The 22,872-nt window shown below is 35.0% G+C and overlaps 1 non-coding gene across 1 annotated transcript; it reads right to left on the reverse strand.

The window, feature by feature from the left end:
* Positions 1–16,265: 16,265 nt before the first annotated feature.
* On the reverse strand, positions 16,266–16,372 carry LOC121213107 (small nucleolar RNA R71). Its single transcript, XR_005908475.1, has one exon. It is a non-coding gene; the product is annotated as a small nucleolar RNA R71 (small nucleolar RNA).
* Positions 16,373–22,872: the final 6,500 nt, after the last annotated feature.

A 22,872-nucleotide genomic window follows, 5' to 3' on the forward strand; every position in this document is an offset into this window, starting at 1 on the left:
GCTTAGTAAGTGCGTATAATGGAAATTAAACTTGCCAATCTCGTTATTAAATCTAAGCATACAATGTCATGTTTTCCATCAACTTGGCAAAATTGCCTAAACACATACACTCAATCAAACATGTTAGTCACAAAATTTTCATATACATCAAGTAAACATAGATGAGCTCATCATTCAATATCCTTTCAAAACATTATCATTTCATCTCATAATTCTCTCATCATGCCAAGAGTTGTATCTGTTGAATCATTGAAATTCCGGCGGATACTCGAGTAGTACACTCAAGGCGTACAATTCAATAACCCATCAACTTTTATTCAAGGGTACCCAATAGGGAATTTAATCAAAGAACACACTCTCAAGCCACATATCACATTTCAGGATTACCAGTTCAGGATAAATCCTTTATGTAACGTATGCTCAGAAAAGGCTCAATTAGGATTACCAGTCCAGGCTAAACCCTAATTGTAGCATATGCTCGAGAGGGATTATATCAGGATTACCATCCAGGCTAAATCCTTTCTATAATGAGATCAATAGGACTACTCGTCCGAGCTAAATCCCGTTAGCAACAAATGCAGGACCTCATTTTATAAGGCAGTCACATTTATCCAATGAAACCCAATATTCAAACGAGACTTTACCCTTTTTCCAACATTTCCGAACATGTAATCATTTCACACATTTATAATATTCAAATAAATACAAGTCATATTGCATACAATCATAACATTAAAGTTAACATATTTACATGCTCGATTAAGTTACATGAATTTACCTCGACACTAGTTCGCGTATAAAATCTACTAATCCAAAACCTTTTCTTTTCCTCGATCTAACCTTGATTTGTGTTGTCCAGATCTATATAAATAACTTTAATCATAAATTTAACACATTTCATATTCATTTGGACTCAATTTATGTCCTAGGTAAAATTACCATTTTGCCCCTAACTTTTCCATAAATTCTAATTTCGTCCCTAGGCTCGGAAAATGAAAATTATGCAATATACCCTCTATTCCAAGACTAACCAAAATTTCAATATAAAATTCACAGCACATTTTTCTATAAATTTCAAAATTTTTCATCAATTTTCACAACTTTACATTTTAGTCCCGAAATCATGTTTTGATCAAAATTCACTTTGTAGAAGTTGTTTATCTATCAACAACCTTTCATTTTCTACCATAAATTTCAAATTTTCAGCATATACATCCATGAACTAATTTCCATACTTTGATAACTCTTCAAATTGATCCCCCAAATAGATAGATTAAGCTATCTCGGTTTCAAAAATATCAAAATTACTAAAAACGAGACAAGAAAACTTACCCAATTAAGCCACAAAAGTTTCTTCTCTCTCTCCTAGGGTTTCCATGTATTTTTGGGGAAGAAGATGAGAAAAATAAGATGATATCTTTTATCATCTTTTTAATTAATTAAATTATTTTAAATTTTAATTTAGTCCTTACCCTTTTTCTAAATTTCCATGGATGAGTCACCAAAATATCGACATACTTTTCTTTAATGGGCTAATCACCATATAAGGACCTCAAGTTTTGAATTCCATAGCTATTTAATTCTTCTAAGTACTAGAACTCAACTTTTGCATTTTATGCAATTTAGTCCTTTCCTTAATTAAGCACATAATCAATAAAATTTTCTTATTGGGATTTTAACATGACATTTCTAACATATTATGGACCATGTAATAAAATAAAAATAAATTTTAGTTTCCTGACACCACTGTTCCGATTTTCACTGAAAAATGGGCTGTTACAACTCTCCCCCTTAAGGATTTTCGTCCTTAAAAATCTTACCAGTAAAAAGGTTCGAATATTACTTCCTCATCGAATCCTCCGGTTCCTAGGTAGCCTCTTGTATACCGTGTCGTTTCCAAAAAACGTTTACTAATGCTACCTTTTTATTTCTTAACTCTTTTGTTTCTCGAGCTAAGATTTTTATCGGTTCTTCAGTATATGTCATACTAGGCTGAATCTCTAACTCTGTCGGGGAGATAACATGTGAAGGATTAGATTGATACCACCGCAGCATAGACACATGAAAAATATTATGAATTTGATCAAGTTCTAGTGGTAAAGCTAACCGATATGCAACAGGTCCATTTATTTCTGTAATCTCATATGGTCCAATGAACCGTGGACTCAGTTTTCCTTTACGACCAAACCAGAGAACTTTCTTCCAAGGCGATACTTTCAAGAATGCCTTGTCACCAACTTGGAATTCTATTTCTTTTCGTTTCAGATAGCATAGCTACTTTCAAACTGTCCCGGATTACTTTCACTTTTTCCTCGGTTTCATGGACTAAGTCAACTCTGTGTAACTTTTTTGTCACTGAGTTCCGTCCAATACAATGGAGTTATACATTTGCGATCATATAAAGCTTCATACGATGTCATTCTAATGCTGGACTGATAACTGTTACCTTCAAACTCAAGTATACAGCACCAAAGCATATCCTCCAAGATCTATATAACACGTTCAGATTTACCATCTGTCTGTGGATGAAATGTCGTGCTAAAGTGTAACTGAGTACCCAGAGCTTCTTGCAATTTGCTCTAGAATCGAGATGTAAACCAAGGGTCTCTATTTTAAATAATGGAGATAGGCACTCCATGCAATCTGACAATCTCAGAGACATATAATTCAGCCAATCTGTCCAAAGAATAATCCATACATACCGAAATAAAGTGTACAGACTTTTTCAACTGATCAACAATTACCTAAATGACATCTTTCTTCTTTGGAGATAGGGGTAATCCTGATACAAAGTCTATGGTAATTCTTTTCCATTTCCATTCTGGTATCGTAACAGGCTGTCATAATCCAGAAAGCAACTTATGTTCAGCTTTCTTTACTGACATATCAAACATTTAGACACAAACTCAGAAATATCCCGTTTCATTCCTGGCTACTAGTACATCTTTTTCAGATCATTATACATTTTATTATTACTAGGATGAATAGACATGTTACCATTATGAGCTTCATTCAAAATCTTCTGTACTAATTCTAAACTTTTCGGTGCACATACTCTGCCTCTGAATAATAGACAATCATCGGTCCCAATTTGAAATTAGCCGATTCACTTTGTATCCGTTTTGCTTGCAACTTACTATCATTTTTCTGAGCTTCAAATATTTGTTGCAAAAATGTTGGTCTAGCTTTTAACTTAGCCATAATTAAACCATCATTAGATAATGAAAATCGAGTATTCATAGCTCGCAAGGAAAACAGTGATTTTCTGCTCAAAGCATCAACAACCACATTGGCTTTTCCCGGATGATAATTAATAACTGGATCATAATCTTTCAATAACTAAAGCCATCTGTGCTGTCTCAAATTTAAATCTTTCTGAGTCATCAAGTACTTTAAACTTTTATAATCCCTGAATATGTGACATTTTTCACCAAACAGGTAATGCCGCCAAATTTTCAATGTAAACACTATGGCTACCAATTCAAGATCATGTGTCAGGTAGTTTCTTTCATGTGGTTTTAGTTGTCTTGAAGTATAGGCTACTATTTTACCTTATTGCATCAATGACGCATTACTGTAAACTATAAATTCCTTACCTGATTCTGGCTAAACTAACACTAGAGCTTCTGTCAATAAAGCTTTCACTGAAATTTCACATTTTTTTGCAATAGACGGGTCATCGAAGAAGCTATTGTTGAAAAACCTTTTACAAGCGTTCGATAATAACCAGCTAGTCCCAGAAAACTTTGGACTTCAGACACATTCTTCGGTGGCTACCAGATAACAATGGTTTAAATTTTATTCAGGTCCACCTTGACACCTTCAGTAGATATTATATGCCCAAGAAAACTAACTTCTCGTAGCCAAAATTCACACTTACTAAATTTGGCATACAATTTTTTCTCTCGCAAAGTTTGCAACACTATTCCCAAATGCTCCGCATGTTCATTTTTATCTCGAGAATAAACCAAAATATCATCTATAAATACCACCACAACTTGCCTATATATGAGCTGAAAATTCTATTCATCAGATCCATAAACACTATAGGTGCATTTTTAAACAAGAATGGCATCACAAGAAACTCGTAGTGTCTATACTTGGTTCTAAAAGCTGTCTTTGGCACATTTGAATCTTTCACCCGTAGTTGATAATAACTAGAATGAAGATCAATCTTTGAAAATACAGTGGCATATTTTAACTGGTCAAACAAGTCATCAATACGAGGCAATGGATACTTGTTCTTTATTGTTACTTTTTTGAGCTGTCTATACTCAATGCACAGCCTCAATGATCCATCTTTCTTCTTTACAAATAGAACCGGTGCACCCTAAGGTGAGAAACTAGGTCGAGCAAAACCTCTGTCAATCAATTCTTACAACTGTACTTTCAGCTCTTTCAATTCAGTAGGAGTCATTCTGTAAGGGGCTATAGATATCGATGTTGTATCCAGAATAAGGTCTATAGAGAATTCCACTTCTCTATCCGGTGGTAAACCAGTTAATTCTTTTGGTAATACATCAGGAAATTCACATACAACCGGCGCTGATTGAATCTTTGACTCAGATACTTTAGTATCCAACACATATGCAAGATAAACATCATAACCCTTCTTAACATATTTCTGTGCTGAAATTGCTGAAATCACATTAGGTAATCCATCTAGTTTATCAAATTCAACATGAAGTAATTCACCACCCTGACATTTCAATACACTATATTTCTATTTACAATTCACCACTGCATCATATTGGGTTAACCAATCCATTCCCAAAATCACATCAAATTCATCAAATTGTAATAACATCAAGTTAGTTGAAAAGTAATAACCATTTACCATTAACGGACAGTTTTTACAAACTTTATCCACCATAACACACTGGCCCAGGAGGTTTGAAACTTTAACCACAAATTCAGTGAATTCAACAGGTAAATTTTTAACAGACACTAAGTTTGTGCATATGTATGAATGTGTGGAACCAGGATCAATCAAAGTAGTAATATTAGTATCAAGTAGAGAAAATGTACTAGTAATGACATCTGGTGTCGAAGCATCTTCTCTAGCACGAACAACAAATGTTCTTACAGGTACTCGTGCCTCAGATTTAACTATTGTATCCCTGGTAGTACCTTGATTACCACTAACATTATCACGGTGACGGGGTGGTCTGCCCCTCGAAATAGGATTACTCGGCTTTGAAGCTAGTTGTATTTCTTTTTCGACTCTTTCTGGATAATCTCTAAGAAAATGGTCAAATGAACCATATCGGTAACAAGCTTCACTTCTCAAATGACATTCCCTAAAATGAAATTTGTTGCAATGCTTGCACTTTGGTCTGGGATTACCGACACTACCCACACTTGTTACAAATGTTGATGAAGACCTCCGGTTAGGGCATTGAGAGCCTCGCTCTTTTCTAGAATACCCCGTAGCACGATCATAATACTTCTTTATTTTCTTAGAAGTAGATGATTGTGACTTACTCATAATCCTTTTTCCAAAAACTTGAGCCTATCTTTCAGCTTGTTTCTTTTATTTACTCAATTCCTTAGCTTTGTGAGCTTGACTGGCTAACACAGTAAATTCCCTTATTTCGAGAATTCCGATAAATAACTTATATCTTCATTAAACCCTCTTCAAGTGTTTACACATCTTAGCCTCGGTTAGAACCCATTCTTTGACATATTTGCTCAATCGAACAAATTCTCGTTCATATTCAGATACAGTCATGTCTCCCTGCTTGAGTTCTAAAAATTCTTTCTTTTTCTGATCCATAAATCTCTGACTAACATATTTCTTTCTGAATTTGGCCTTGAAGAATTCTCATGTAACGTTCTCTCTTAGTACAACTTAATTTATGGTATTCCACCAATGATAAGCTATATCTTTTAGTAGAGATAATGCACATTTCAGACATTCAGCAGGTGTACAAGATAATTCATCAAAAACCCGGATGGTATTTTCTAACCAAAATTCAGCCCTTTCTAGATTATCATCTGCAATAGCTCTAAATTCTTCCACCCTATGCTTACGGATTTTATCTACTGGAGGCTTACCTGTTCTAGCGGGTTCAGCACCCTGTGGTACCTCAAGAACCGATTGAGGAGCAGGTGGGAGAGATCGTTGTACGACGGGGTTTGTTCTTAAATGCTTAGTAAACCATTCATTCATCAATTGAAAGAAGGCCTGTTTTGCCTCCTCACTTCGGCCCTTAGATGCGAGCCTTTCACAACTAGATGCAGATGAAATTCTTTGAATTGAAGCTGAAGCATTGGTCCCAGCTTCCTCGGATTTAGCTCTAGCTTGGTTGGATGACATTACTATATGAAAAACACATTTAAAATGATTAGGAGACATCACACTATCACAAATTATATAATGGCATGTATAGCTAAACTCATGTTTGCTACGTTAAATTTGAGAATCGGCTAAACCGTAGCTCTACTACCACTAAATGTAACACCCCTAACTCGTCTCCGTCGCCGGAATAGAGTTACGGAGCATTACCAGAACTTTCAGAACATTTATGGATAAATCATGTCAATCACTGTTCATTTTTCGAGATTATTCAAAACGTCCCTTAAATGGACCCTCGAGGCCCAATATAAGCATTAGAATCAAATAGGGACTCAATCGGAAACTCTAAGAAGTTTTCGCGACATTTTAAAAAAATTTGAAGTTACAGGGCTCACACTGTAACACCCCTTACCTGTATCCGTCACCAGAACAGGGTATGAGGCAGTACCAGAGTTACAAATTTATTTATCAGACATTTTATTTCATCTAGCGTTCATATTTGGGACCAATTAAAATCAAACATATTATCCCTAAAACATACTTATTTTCCTTGTATCAACGTATCAAATATAATCACATATTTACATGTAATGATAAATATCATTCTCTTACCGTTTCTTCATAAACATAAATCAATTAATTCATTATATCAATATTTCATGTACCATCAACTCATATTTCCTTATATCACATAATTAGGTTTCACGAACTTATCTGGCTAAATTGCAAAAATACCAAGATTCAGGGGCATTTCGGTAATTTTTTATTTTCCTCGATTTTTCAACCAATCTTGATCTAAATTAATAATTTCATTCAATTTATTAATTTAGACAATAAAATAATTCATTTCACTCAATTTGGTCATTTTTTATATTTTTACAAAATTGCCCATAAAATTTTACTTTTATTCAATTTTGTCCCTAAGCCTAAAACATGCAAATTAGCCATGCTAGCTGAATATTCATATATATTTTCCTCCTCCTCCTTTCCATTCCATATCCTTAATGTATATATAATTCCACTATTTTCTCATATGTTCATATCAAGCTTTCCACTTAAGTCATAGTCACTAAATTATTTATATCTTGAGTTACAGAATTTTAAATTAAGAACTTCTTGATGTTTCTGAAACTAGACTCAAAGATCCTTCTACCATAAAAATTTCAGAATTTATAATTTAGCCAATAAGTATAGTAAAATCTGCAAACTTACCCCTATTTTGCTGTTTAACAGCTTTGACCTTTCCTTACTAAAAATTAATTATCTTTTAGTACAGAATTTGGATGATGTTTCCGTTTGCTTCTCTTGAAAATACACTCATTTTAGGATTTAAACATATATATTTAAGCCCCTAATTATTTTTCTCCAATTTTTTATGATTTTCCAAAGTCAAAACAAAGGAACCCGAAATTATTTTGACATTGTCTCATAAAATTTATTATATCTCACAATTTACAATTCCATTGCTTACACCGTTTCTTCTATGAAAACTAGACTCGATAAAATTTAATTTCATATTTTATTAAACATCTAATTCAATTTCCACAATTTTTGGTGATTTTTTCAAAGTTTAACTACTACTGCTGTCCAAAACTGTTTTAGTGCAACATATTGATTACCAAGTTTATAACACCCTTATTTCCATTCTCTACAATATTTCCTATCATTGTCTCTTATTTCCCTTCACTAATATATGAAGAACATAGAACCTTATATAAGAAAACTCTACCTTAACATCATTTTCATGCTTTTGATATTACCTTACATGAGAAACACTATTTAAAATATATTGAAGTCTTAAAGTTCTTACCTTGTCCTATTGATTTCAATCTTTAACTTGATTTTTATCTCTCCTCTATCTTCTATTTCTTGAATCCAACTTGATATTCTAACTCCTCTTAGTCTCCTTAACTTTTTTCTCTCTTGGTAGCTATGTAAATTCTTTTAATTTCTAGGTGAAAATGACGAATTTTTGGTGGAAGGATAAAATTGTAAAGAAAGCAAAACTTTCTTTCTTCTCTTCTCTTCTAACGTGAAATGCATGGAAAGATGATGGATGGTGTGTGTGTATGTGTGTGTGTTTTTTCTACACACACACACTCATATATACTAAATAAAATAATAAAATAATCCTAAATATCTTATTAAAATATTAATAAAATAATATTTATCTAATTAATTAATTTAAAATATCATCAACATAATCATTACATTCTAGAATTCTCTCTTACTAATTGACCATTTTTCCCTTCATAATCTTTTAAAATTTCATCATTGAGTCATCACTTAAATTGTGAAAATTACGATTTAGTCTCTCATAATTCTTCACCTATTCAATTTAGTCCTAATTCATCCATTTTCCTTAGTTTCATGATTATTCCACCCCTTAAATATTTGTACTATTGGTCTTTCAAATTTTTCATATTTACACCTTAACCCTTCAAATTTTGAGTATTTACTCTTGGGCAACAAAATTTTTTTCACTTTTACAATTTAGTCGTTTCTTGAATTAATAATGTAATATATCATAATATACTTCCCAATGTTGACATAATAAAATTTCCCTTTTTATCACGTTATTTCCTTACTTAACTATATCAAGGATAATATCTTACTTTCTTATTGTAGTAATTTTCGGGGTATTACACACATGCCCGTGTGGTTCAAAGGACACGCCCGTGCTGCAGGCCATGTTCGTCCCCGTGTAACTCTCTGACTTGCATGGCAGTGTGGTTAATTTTATTTTTCGAATTTAGGTGCAGGTTTCACATGGCCAAGACACACGCTCGTGTTCTAGGCCGTGTAGGACACACGGTTGAGAACACACTCCTGCCTCTGCCCGTGTGATCAATTTTGAGTGTTCTGTTTCTCAAAATTTAAGGTGCAGGGGACACACGACCTAGCCATATGCCTATGTATCAGGCTGTGTGTCACACACGGTCTAGACACACACCCGTGTGGACAAAATAAAGTCATTTCTAGCTTCATTTTTCACCCAAAATCACACCAATGACTTGCACTTAAACTCACATCTAAATACCAACCATTTCAAGCATTCAAATTAAGCAAACTCTATCATTGAACATGGTATATCATTACATGCATACATGTTTATAATCTTACCTTGGTATATTCCATATGATAGGCATTATTTGAATAACCATTTAACATGTATATAGCTACCATAGTATGACATTACAAGTACATCAAAAACAACTATTACTAGCTATTCCAATGGCTAGATTACAAACCACATATTTAAGCAATCTATGGCCAAGTTAGCCTATACATGCCATTATACCAAAATGATTTTACTATATTTACCCAAAATAAGCTAGTGGATAGTGTGATGATGCTCCAATAATCTCCAACCTTCGCAAACTTCCGAGACTATAAAGTAGGAAAAAATAAAATAGAGTAAGCATTACATGCTTAGTAAGTTCATATAACGGAAACTAAACTTACCAATCTTGTTTATTAAATCTAAGCATACAATATCATGTTTTCCATCAACTTGACAAAATTGCCTAAACACATACACTCAATCAAACATGTTAGTCACAAAATTTTCATATACATCAAGTAAACATAGATGAGCTCATCATGTAATATTCTTTCAAGACATTATCATTTCATCTCATAATTCTCTCATCATGCCAAGAGTTGTGTCCGTGCAATCACATTGAAATTCCGACGAATACTCGAGTAGTACACTAAGGTGTATAATTCAATAACCCATCAAATCTTATTCGAAAGTACCCAATAGGGTATTTAATCAAAGAACACACTCTTGAGCCACATATCACATTTCAGGATTACAAGCTCAGGCTAAATCCTTTATGTAACGTATGCTCACAAGGGCTCAATTAGGATTACCAGTCCAGGCTAAACCCTAATTGTACCATATACTTGAGAGAGATTATATCAGGATTACCCGTCCGGGCTAAATCCTTTCTATAATGAGATCAATAGGATTACTCGTTCGAGCTAAATCCCGTTAGCAACAAATGCAGGATCTCATTTTATAAGGCAATCACATTTATCCATCGAAACTATATATTCAAACGATACTTTACCCTTTTTCCAACATTTCCGAACATGTAATCATTTCACACATTTATAATATTCACATAATTACAAATCATATTACATACAATCATAACATTCAAGTTAACATATTTACATGCTCGATTAAGTTACATGAACTTACCTCGACACTGGTCCGCGTATAAAATCTACAAATCTGAAACCATTTCTTTTCCTCGATCTAACCTCGAATTTGTGTTGCCCAAATCTATATAAATAACTTTAATAATCAATTTCACACATTTCATATTCATTTGGACTCATTTTACATCCTCAGCAAAATTACCATTTTGCCCCTAACTTTTTCATAAATTCCATTTTCGTCCCTAGGATCGGAATATGAAATTTATGCAATTTACTCCCGATTCCAAGACTAACCGAAATTTCAACATGAAATTTACAGCATATTTTCTATAAATTTCAAAAATTTTCATCAATTTTCACAACTCTACATTTTAGTCCCTGAATCATGTTTTCATCAAAAATCACTTTGTAAAAGTTGTTTATCTATAAGCAACCTTTCATTTTCTACCATAAATTTCAAATTTTCAGCATATACATCCATGAACTAGTTTTCATACTTTGATAACTCTTCAAATTGATCCCCCAAATAGCTAGATTAAGCTATCCCGATTTCAAAAAGATCAACATTACTAAAAATGAGACAATGAAACTTACCCAATTAAGCCACGAAGGTTTCTTCTCTCTCCCCTAGGGTTTCCATGTACTTTTAGGGAAGAAGATGAGAAAAATAAGATGATATCTTTTATCATCTTTTTAATTAATTAAATTATTTCAAAATTCAATTTAGCCCTTGGCCTTTTTCTAAATTTCCATGGATGAGTCACCAAAATATCTACATACTTTTCTTTAATGGTCTAATTACCATAGAAGGACTTCAAGTTTTGAATTCCATAGCTATTTAAGCCTTCTAGCTACTAGAATTCAACTTTTGCATTTTATGCGATTTAGTCATTTCCCTAATTAAGCACATAATCGATAAAATTTTCTTATCGGGATTTTCACATGACATTTCTAACATATTACGGACCATGTTATAAAATAAAAATAAATTTTATTTTTGGTCGGATTTGTGGTCCCGAAACCACTGTTCTGATTTTCACTAAAAAATGGGCTATTACAAACGTGTACCCACCCCATCACTCAACAATATTTTGAAAGGTGAGAGGAAACCATGCATGAATAGAAATACCATAATAAGATATCCAAACCCTTGAAGATTCTCACAAACTTTCTCTTTTCCTTTTCAAACCTAGTCAAGTAGGACCCAATATTCCTGTTTCACCACCTTCTTTACGTCATGATTCTCAAAAGCCAATAGGAACATGTTCTGAGATATTCTAAGAATTGAAATACCTTTCATGCCCACACTGCTCAGTTGGTTGGCTAAGAACTCTACTACTTTGTAATATTTACACCATCTGACTAGAGACCTTTGTAGGATATTGAGTTTTTCCATATCAATGACACCCTTAATAACGTTTTTAATACCATCGCTTTCAACCTATACCATAAGTTTTCTATTCCCAACTCCATTGCTTGACTCACCCAAGTGAGAGTTGCCAACACCAACATTTATTGACTCATTGTATACATGATGGCCAATCACGATAGGGGCCTTCACGTGTCTAACACCACACACTAAACTTTTTTCATCCTTCACGTGTCTACCGCCACACATTACACTTTTTTCATTCTTCATTGTATTAACCCTTCTCAAGTACAAACTTCTTACATTAAATCTTAGTAAATTTACCTTGGCATGGTAGGTAAACAATCAAGATCCATTCTAATGATGGATTTCCCTTTTTGCATCTTCCAAATTTGAAAACCTCGTGAAATCGAACCTCGTGAAATCGAATCGTCTTCCATCATTACTTTTCTTTAAAGGAATAAACACATCAATTATTTCTCCATGAAATTCAAAGATCTTTCCATTGCATTCTTGGAAGCATGTCTAAAACAAAGACCTTAGATCATCTCCTTTTTGCCATTTTTCCGTTTTTAAAGTTCTTGATTCCTCTTATCCAATACTTCAGTCATACGGTTGTTTTCAATGGTCATGAAAAAATTCCCATCACGACATCCCTATTACATCATCGTCCAGTATTAGATTGGCCTACTTAAAAAATACATGATATATACAAAATTCAAGATATCATGTTTTTATAGTTTATTATTTGGTTTTTATATTGAAAAAAATAATGGCTAACATCTTGTTGCAATGTGAACGGTTCTATTTCCATTAGTTTTCTTCGTCACAACATATGCTTGACATTGATGTTTGTATGAATACAAGTAGTTGCCGCATAAATGGTCATATCTTAGTGGGAATGGCTATTTGTTTAATGTAGATGCTTAATGGCATTGGCAGGAGTAATTGTCATATCAATATTTTAGAGGTAGTGTTGCATATTATTTAATGTCATACCTAATTAGTTAACTATCTTATTATATTGTTTCATTCCTTCTAAACTTCTGGATTTAACTCAATAATAGATTAATTTTGTTATTTTAAGAGGTTTTTCTTTATTAAAAAATGTCAATGATACTTTAATTGTATTGATGATTGACTACAAAATTGAGGTGATATAGGGAACGACTAGAGTTAAACGTCCTATTAGCACAAATTCCATCCCCAATACATGACACTAATTGAATTTTAACAGTCAGTATTGTATCGAAAGACATATTGCATTTTTACTGAAATTGGTATATATTGATATTGATCTATTTCAAAGCACTAATTCAAATTTATCAATTTTTTAAAAAATATTTAATATGAGTATATAAATAAATTTACAAATATCAAATAGATAAAATTAAATAAATTTTAAATATAAAATATTCATCAATTATATAAGTTACTCAGCAAATAAAAATAAATCACTCAAATAAATCCAAAATTATTAATAATAGAATTCCATCATCGAATATGAAAATTTAATGTTGATTTTTTTTTTAAATTTACATGATCCATTTTTTTATTAGTCGCATTTCACTAAGTTTTTAGCATAATAGTAAATTTTTATATCTTTTAATATTATTCATGTACAAGCACTATATTCCAGCTGATGCAACTGGTACAAGTCAAAATTTTCACCAGTACAAAAAAAAGTTGTTGGACGTTTCAGTTTAATACTGGAACAATGAGCACCAACCGGTACAACTGGAACCGGTGCGGAACCGCGCTATTTTCTCTAAAATCTTTTAGGTTGTGAAATTCTTTTTTTGCTGAAAATATTAGCCATTGAGATATGAAAGAAGTAGCATCGTCACTTGCTGGTTCTTCTTCTTCTTCATGTTACTATAATTTATGAAAATTTTATCCTTTCAGGTGGTTCTATTTAGACAGGAAAGAGATAGGCTATAATGGTGGATCCTTGGACTTCTAAGTGCAAAACCAGATGCGAAATAAGGAAGGAGAAGAAGTGTGCTTTCTTAACATTGGCGGAGATAGGTCAGTTGTCTAATGATACAATTAGATACAAATCCATAAGAATGATATTGAAGCTGTTATTTGGATTTTTAGTATATGGTGACCTTCACTAAATTGCTATTATTATCATTTACTTTAACCTTCGTTTAATGCTATAAAATTTCCTTCCTTAGCTTAAAACTTTACAAGCTGTAGAAGGATTCTTTTGATTGTGCTCTTTAATTTACCAAAAAAAAATAAGTCACTGCAACTTATCAACCTGTAACTAAGTTCATGCATGTTTGAATAATAATGTTCACGAAAAGCAACCAAGTTTACATTATTAATCTCTAACTAAGCTAGTCAACCTATCATGAACTTGTTGTAATTTTATTAAGTATTCCAAGTTTCAATCTACCTCATAAGTCGTAATTTATACATATTTTTATCCCATGCTTAGCATATTTTTGGATGAATTATAATTAGATTTGTGGAATTCAATGCTCCTAATCCTTTAATTTCGTGTTTTATACTTAGGTGAGCATAGGAGAGTAAAAAGAGCGAGAAATGGGCCAAAAATGGAGACAATGAGTCAACGTGGGAAATCAACACGGCCTGGACTTCCTCACACGGGTAGTTCACACACCGTGTCTATTTAATAGATTGCAACACGGCCTAAGTCACCTCACACGGGCGTGTCCCTGTCAAGCCAAAGTCTAGTTCTATTCGGAAAAGGCCACTCTTGAGGGTTTTGAAGCATTCTAAAGCCTATATAAACACCCCAGGAGGTACCTAGAAAGGACACACAGAGTAGGAGGCAAGGAATTACTCGAAGAAAGCCGATTGATCCATCTCAGAAGCCGGATTCTCCCTCAAAATTGAAGATCTCCCTTCAATTTCCTTCAGGGGTTTTTGGGTTTTCTTTATGTTTTGTTATTATTATTCTTCTTAGATGTTGCCTTTTACACTTATGAACTAAGTCCCCTAAATACCTAAGGGGAATGAAACCTAAGACGGATCTTGTTACTATTTTCTGAATTATATGATAAATACTTGACTTGTTCTTAATTATGTGTTCTTAATTCTTGTTTTAATATTTCAGGATAATGATTCAAGTTTTGATGTGCTTATTCAGAGAAGCAAAAGTCCTTGTCTAAGAGTAGATCTAGCATAATTAAGCGGAGTTGATTGCACCTCTAGACATAGGGCGACATGAATCTGTCGGATTAGGGTCAGACCTAATAAGGGAATCTATAGATCGAGTTAATGCAACACTAGGGGTTTTAATTAGAAATAGATTTCAATTAATCAACCTAAGGTTAGACGTTGTTAGTCTCAATAGAGATAATAATATAACTTAGGGATTTCTACGATTGAGTCAAGTGAATAAATCGTCTGGTTCAGAGTCAAGTAACAAGTGAAGTCTAGGTGGATTTTTCCTTGGGTATTGTCCAAATCAATCAGTTTTCCCAAAAGTATTTCCCCAATTTTCTTCTCATGCATTCTTAGTTTAGTTAATTAGTTTAGATAAAGTAAATCCCCTTATTTTTAGGCTAGATAATAAAAAGAAAGTTAATACTAGTACTTTTAGTTCCTGTGGGTTCGACATTCCGGTCTTGCTATAAACTATACTACTGTTCGATAGGTGTGCTTGCCTTCATCGTGATAATAGTTAGTTTTCAAGTACGATCAATCATAAATATAAAACTTATCACGCATACATCAAGTTTTTGGCGCTATTGCCAGGGGACTAAAATATTAGGAACGTTTAATTTTTATTACTTTAGCCATTTATTTTATTGCAATTTAAATTTTATCTTAGTTTTGTGAATTTTACTAAATTTTCTTTAATTTTCTTCTGACAGGTTTTTATAATTTATGATTAGAAGAAACCCGTCAGGACCATTACTTTTTGATAGTGAGATTGAAAGCATAGCTCGCAGAAACCGAAGAGAAATAAGGTGAAACCTAAGAAACATAGAGGAAGGACAAGAGGAAGATATCCATAATACAACCGAGGAGATGGCTGAAAATCAGAATAATCAGCTTCCTCTTGTGGTTGCTGCAGATCCAATAAATCAGAATCCTGCTCCTCATACTATGTATGATTATGCTAAACCTACTTTAACAGGAGCCGAATCGAGTATAGTTAGACCTACTATTGCTGCAAATAATTTTGAACTGAAACCTAACACAATTCAAATGATACAATAGTTTGTTCAGTTTGATGGTTTGCAGCACAAGGATCCAAACACTCATTTGGCAAACACTTTTAAAATCAATGGCATTTTTTATGATGTCATTCGCCTTCGGTTATTTCCCTTTTCATTAAGGAATAAGGCTAAACAGTGGTTGAACTCGTTACCACGAGGGTCAATCACTATTTGGGAATAAATGATTGAAAAATTTTTACTTAAATATTTTCTGCTGGCTAAAACGGCCGAGTTGAGGAATGATATCTCTTCTTTTGTGCAGATGGATCTAGGAACTCTTTATGATGCATGGGAGAGATACAAGGACTTATTGAGAAGGTGACCTCACCATGGGTTACCTTTATGGTTACAGGTTCAGACTTTTTACAATGGTGTGAACCCCTCAACAAGACAACTCATCGACGCAGCCGCCGGTGGAACTTTAAACAACAAAACACCTGAAGAGGCTTATGAATTTATTGAAGAGATGTCACTAAATAACTATCAGTGGCAAGTCATGAGAACAAAGCCAACAAAAAAAACAGGTGTTTTCAACCTCGACGCGATTACTATGCTATCTAACCAGGTAGAACTGTTAAATAAAAAGATTGACGGTTTGTATGGTTCTACTCAAGTACATCCAGTGATGAGGTGCAATTCAAATGGAGGAGGAGTACACACAGAATATCAATCCTTCAAGCCTAGCACCGAGGAGGAACAAGTTCAATAAATGGGTAATAATAATTCTAGACCTCAAAATAACCTATACAGTAACACTTATAATGCAGGTTGGAGGGACCATCCCAATTTTTCGTAGGGTGGTCAAGGAAATCAAAGGCCACAACATTTCTCAAGCTTTCAACAACCACCTTACCAGCAGGAAAAGAAACCAAACCTTGAGGAGATGCTAACAAAATTTATCTCGGTGTCAGAAACTCATTTTTAGAATACCGAGACAACACTTAAGAATCAATAAGCGTCAATCCAAGGGCTCAAAACTCAGATAGGCCAACTTGCCAAACTAATTTCTGAACGACCACAAGGTAACGTGTCGAGTAATACTGAATCTAACCCAAGGGAACAGCTTAATGCGATTACCATTCAAGATGAAGAAGGGTTAGTTGAACTAGAACCAGAACCGAGGCAAGGAATTGTGGTAAGTAAAGGTAAAGGTGAGTGGGACCACAGTAAGCGAAAATCGGCAAGTAAAGAGTACAAACCTCGTGTACCATATCCCAATGCGACAAGGAAAGACCATACGGATGAACAATTTGGTAAATTCCTTAAATTACTAAAGAAATTATATATTAACTTACCGTTTATTGAAGCTCTTTCGTAGATGCCAAACGCAGTTAAATTTTTAAAGGAGCTTTTAGCAAATAAACGGAAGTTGGATGAGGCGTCGTATGTAGAGTTGAACGCAGTTTGCTCAGCCATTCTATAGAATAAGCTACCCAACAAGTTGAAAGGTCCAGGGAGTTTTATGATTCCTTGTTTAATTGGTAGTTTGAACGTGAATAATACATTGGCTGATTTAGGGGCGAGCATTAATGTTATGCCTTATAAAATGTTTAAACAACTAGGTCTTGGGAAACCCAAACAAACTAGGATGAGCATTCAATTGACTGATAAAACTATTAGATTTCCTAGGGGTATCATTGAAGATGTTCTTGTTAAAACTGATAAATTCATATACCCAGTAGACTTCGTTGTTCTAGATATAGAAGAGGATAGTAACATACCTTTGATTTTAGGACGACCCTTTTTAGCAACTGCTAGAACCATTATTGATGTTGGTACAAGTGAACTCACACTTCGTGTGGGTGATAAAACAATCACTCTTCAAGCTCGTAATTTGAGTAACACATCAAATATTAAGGGTGGTTGTATAAATCATGCTACTAATACTAATCATGTGGTGCAACCTTCTTTGTAGGAAACATGTTCGAAGAGCATACATGAGCCATGTTCAAGTAACAACAAATGACCCATCTATGAAGAACGAAGATTTCAGGTCGATGAACTAGATGAATGGCGAACACCTGTCAAGGAGAAACCAAAAGCACACGAAAAATCGAAGCGACACCACAATGAACATAGGGATGAAACAAAGAAAATTAAAGTTGGGGACAAAGTATTGTTAGATGAAAATACGGACAGAGCGACCCCCTTCACGGTAATGAACATATTCTCACATGGTACAGTTGAGACAACACATACTGCATTCAAAACTTTTAAGGTAAATAATACTCGACTCAGACCTTATTTTGATAAAATTGATAGCAAAGGTGAGGAGTTTCAACTCCTCAATCCACCGTAATCACACAAAATTGAGGTAAGTCGAGCTTAGATATAAATAAGCACTTCTTGTGAGGCAACCCGAGCACTAACAGTGTTGATTTCTTTAAAATTTTAGTTTTTAACATCTAAATCATTAACTGAATCCTTGAACACAGATTTTCCAAATCCACACGGCCAAACACATGGGCGTGTTTTAGTCCGTGCTCATACCACAAGGGGCGAAACGGTTGTACGATACGGCCGTGTGAGAATAAAGTAATTTTTTCTCAGAACACGGGATCCGATATGTTGCCACGGCCATGAGACATGGCCGTGGGCAATCCTGCCAAAACAACACGCGCGACACGCCCGTGTCTATAAGCCTGGGTAGAAACTGAGAAATTAACACGGGCGTGCGAAACGCCCGTGCACACCACCCGTAGTCGAACCTGTAAAATAACACGGGTGTGTGTATGTATACAGGGGCGTGGGAGAAGTGAACAAAGCAGGAGACGGTCGTGCGACATGGCTGTGTGCACCAACATGCCCAAGGAACACGGACGTGGGCAGAATTCTAGATGCGCCCAAATTTGAAAATCACGAAACACACAGGTTGAAATAAGGACACACGGGTGTGCCCCAAGGCCGTGTGCCCCCATATCTATATAAACCCCCACTATTCATCACCTCCTTCCCCAAATACCCTAACCCTAGCCGCCGAAATCTCTTTTCCCCTAATCAACCGGCCACCCCTAGCTCCCCTTTCTTTTCTATTTTCTCCCTTATCTCTTTCCCCTCTTCTCTCTTCTCACCTTTGTGCGCCCCATGGCCCCACTGCCCACGCCCGTGGCCAACCCACATCACCCTCACACAACCAACGCTAGCACCACCGGCCAGCCCTCCGACCACCAGTAACCATCGGTTCTCATATTCTTTAACTTCTTTCTTCTCTAGTTTACTCTATTTTTTTTATTCTTTTGCTTTTGATTATTATTCTTTTAACTTTAGTTTTATTATTGGTATTATTTCTTATTTATGTCTATTGTTATTACATTCATTCTAACAACAAGTATAGAATAGCTTGATTTTTATTCTAATTTTTTATTTCATTTACTGTCCTAAATAATATGTTCTTCTGATGGTTTTCAGTTTGGTTAGTAGTTAATTATGTTATGATTTTCTTTCTTTTTCTTCACTATTAAGTGCATTGGATGGTTTCAATTAGTTTGGTATACACTTAGTTTCGATTCATATACTGTGAGTTTTTTTTTTACAGTTGTGAGCATTAGGGCATACCGAAATAAAAGTTACACGATTTATTTATAACCTTCTTGATACGTTTTGCTTGATGCTATGTTTGTTTTTAGTTTAATGATATTGAAATATTTTATCTTTCAGGCACACTATGACAAACACTAGAGGCAAGAAGACTGCCGTCCCCGCATCGAAGAAGAGAAAAGGAACAGCATCCTCCTTGGGTCCTGCCACTAAAATTAGGCACCCCTTCCTTTAATTTCCACCAGGACCCCAAGAGGAACTATTCCAGATACTACGGGCCCGAACCCTAGGTATGGGCTGTTACATTGATTGGACCGCTCTAGAGCAGATCCAACTCGCTGACGCTGTCCAGGCTCTCCTGACTACTGACCAGTTGGGACTCTTCTTCGAGATCATCGAGCCGACGTACTTTGAGCTCACACTCAAACTCTGTTTGATCTTCCATCTTCAAGTTGTTATGATAGAATTCGATGATCCTGGAACGGTCCAGTTCCGTCTCGGCGGTTTAGTTCGCCAGTTGAGTATGCCTAAGTTTGGAGTCACATTAGGACTATACACGGAGGAGTTCATGGACGACGACGACTTTGACAGCCTCCATCGCCATGTCCACTACTCTCTTTTAAACTGCTGGAAGGCCCTCGTTACTGCTTTGGCCATTTATGATCCTAGCCGCTCCAAGGCATCAGCTCTCGCACCATCCCTGAGATACTTACACGCCATCCTAGCCCATACCCTGACAGGACGGCGAGAGAGTACCGACGTCGTCAACATTAATGACCCTTATTTTTTATGGAGCATGGCGTATTGGTACGTATTCAACCTCACCTATTTTATTGCCCTCGCCATTCGCTATCAGACGGAGCGGTATAGAAAGGGAGTCATTTTTATCGGGCCTTATGTGACTTGCCTGGCGCGGTACTTCAGTCTCCTCAACACGGCGACGCAAGCATCTTCCCTCACCGTCATATTTCAGATGTCCCCACAGGGTATCTCGAGTATGCTCCATATAAGGATGATCGAGCGACGACATGGATTTGATCTTCCCCTGTAACGCCCCAATTTTCGAGAATTCTGTGAATGTTGGCAAAATTTCATGCTTTGATTTTGTCATTTGTGAGTGAAATTATGAAATAGAACCTATGTGAAAATGTTTGAAAATGCTATAGGCTAAATTGAAGTGGCCAAATAAATAGGAGTGCAAAATAGGAGGATTTGCATGACAAACCTCCTATTTTACATGAAGTGGCCAGCCATCATGTTGTTGTAGACAATATGAGCACTTGATATCCATAATTCATGGTACAAATTGATAATGGGTTAGGTAAATGTTCCATGATAATGGATTAGGTAAATATTCCATGATAATGGGTTAGGTAAATATTCCATGATAATGGTTTAGGTAAATGTTCCATGATGGGCATTTCATGTCTTTTGTATTAAAGAATTAAATGGATGACATATGAAATTTATTAAAAGAAAAAGGGGTGAAAAGAACAAAGTTTTGTCCATCTTTGTTCATCATAGCCTAAAGTTAGAGAAGAGAAAGGAGAGGAGACTCTTGAATGTTCGGTCACTTGGGGAAGAAAATTGAAGGTAAGTTCATGGTAGTTTGCTTCTATCTTGATGTTCATGAGTTCTTCTTGTACTACCTTAACTTTTGAAGCATATTTTGGTTTTTGGTTGTGTTGTGAGCATTTGGTCATGAATTAAAATGAAGGAAATGGTTGTTGTTTCATGTTCTTTTGATGAAAAATGGAAGATATGTGAAGTTGAGCCAAACAAATGAGCATGCATGTGCTTAGATGCTAAGGGGAAAAATCGGCTAATATGTTGTGCTTTAAAATGATGAAATGGAGATTATACTTAAGTAAAATCATAGATATGTGATGATTTATTGGTGATATACATGTTTAAAAAAAACATGCATGCAAGTTATGTGTGAAAGAGTGATTTGGTAATAAATCTGCTTGGGACAGCAGCAGTAACGTGAATTTGGAAAATCACCATAAATTGTGGGAGATGAGTTAGAAGCTGAATAAATTATGTAATTAAATCTTAATGAGCCTATTTTCAAATGAAATAAACTAGAACATATTTTGAATTTGTACAATGAGAAATTTGATTCGTAATGAAGAGTGGTCAGATTAGTCAAACAGTGAAACATGGGAAACTTTAAGAAAAATCTGGTATTGATTGGCTAAACCAAAAATTCTGAAAATTTTATGGATAGAAGATATATGAGTCTATTTTCAGGTAAAATTAAAAGCACTTGATTTGGAGTTTCGTAGCTCCAGTTATAAATGATTTAGTGACTGTTGTTCAGGAAGACAGCTTGTAGTGAGATTATGATTATGTGGTAAACATTGACAAAAATTTGTTAATGAGTTGCTTATTGATTTCTTATAAGCTTACTATGATCTGTAGGTGTGGTTGGCCGAATATTGTAAGGGTTAATACGTAGTTCGTATTTGAATAGTTAGATTAATGTGTTAGTAATCCAATTGTAGGCAGTTCGTGTGTGGATCTCGTCAGCATATCGTCACAAATACGTGTGTAACTAACACCCTCTTTCTTAGTCTGGATCGGCAAAAGTCGAAAAGCCGAAATGCCGAAAACTGGTATTTTGTAGATTTGCGAGTGTGCGAATGCTCGTGAGGTAAATCGATTAATGTTTTTGGTAAACTGTAAAATTTGGACTGCAAAGTGCATGATTTCTGTGCCCTCGATATTTTTGGGCTTAATGGGCCAAAATTGGAATGATGGGCCAACGGACCCAATTCGGTAAGAACCCCCGGTACGTGATTCTGTTAGCACGTGAAAAGTAGGAATATGCATGAAAAACCTTAAAATAGATAAATTACTGAAATACCTTTAAAAGTGGAAAATTTACAGTTTTACCCTTAGTAGATAAATTAACGAAATACCCCTAGGGTTAAATTGACCTAAATGCATGTTTGACTGTTGTTATTTACTGCATGCCATGTTGTTATTATCTGATGCATGGGATTGGGATATTGACGGAGGAAGTACTGAAAGTGGCTTGTCCACGTACTGGAGGCTTTGCCTCAATTTACTGTTAACTGAGCAGCAAGGCTGCAACTGTGGAGTGTTGGGCTGGGTGGGTTGAGCTATTCCCCACATGGAGTGTAGGGCTGGTACGGGTGGAGTGTAGTGGTTGGTGGGTTGAGCAGTCTCCCCAAATGGGCTTGCATATGTTATTGATGTTGCATGTATTTTGAAATGGGCCTATGGGCCATACTGTTATCTGAATAAGGGGCTAAGGCCCAGTTTATTGTAAT

Source organism: Gossypium hirsutum, chromosome A13, assembly GCF_007990345.1.
Source record: "Gossypium hirsutum isolate 1008001.06 chromosome A13, Gossypium_hirsutum_v2.1, whole genome shotgun sequence".
NCBI classification, from domain to species: Eukaryota; Viridiplantae; Streptophyta; class Magnoliopsida; order Malvales; family Malvaceae; genus Gossypium; species Gossypium hirsutum.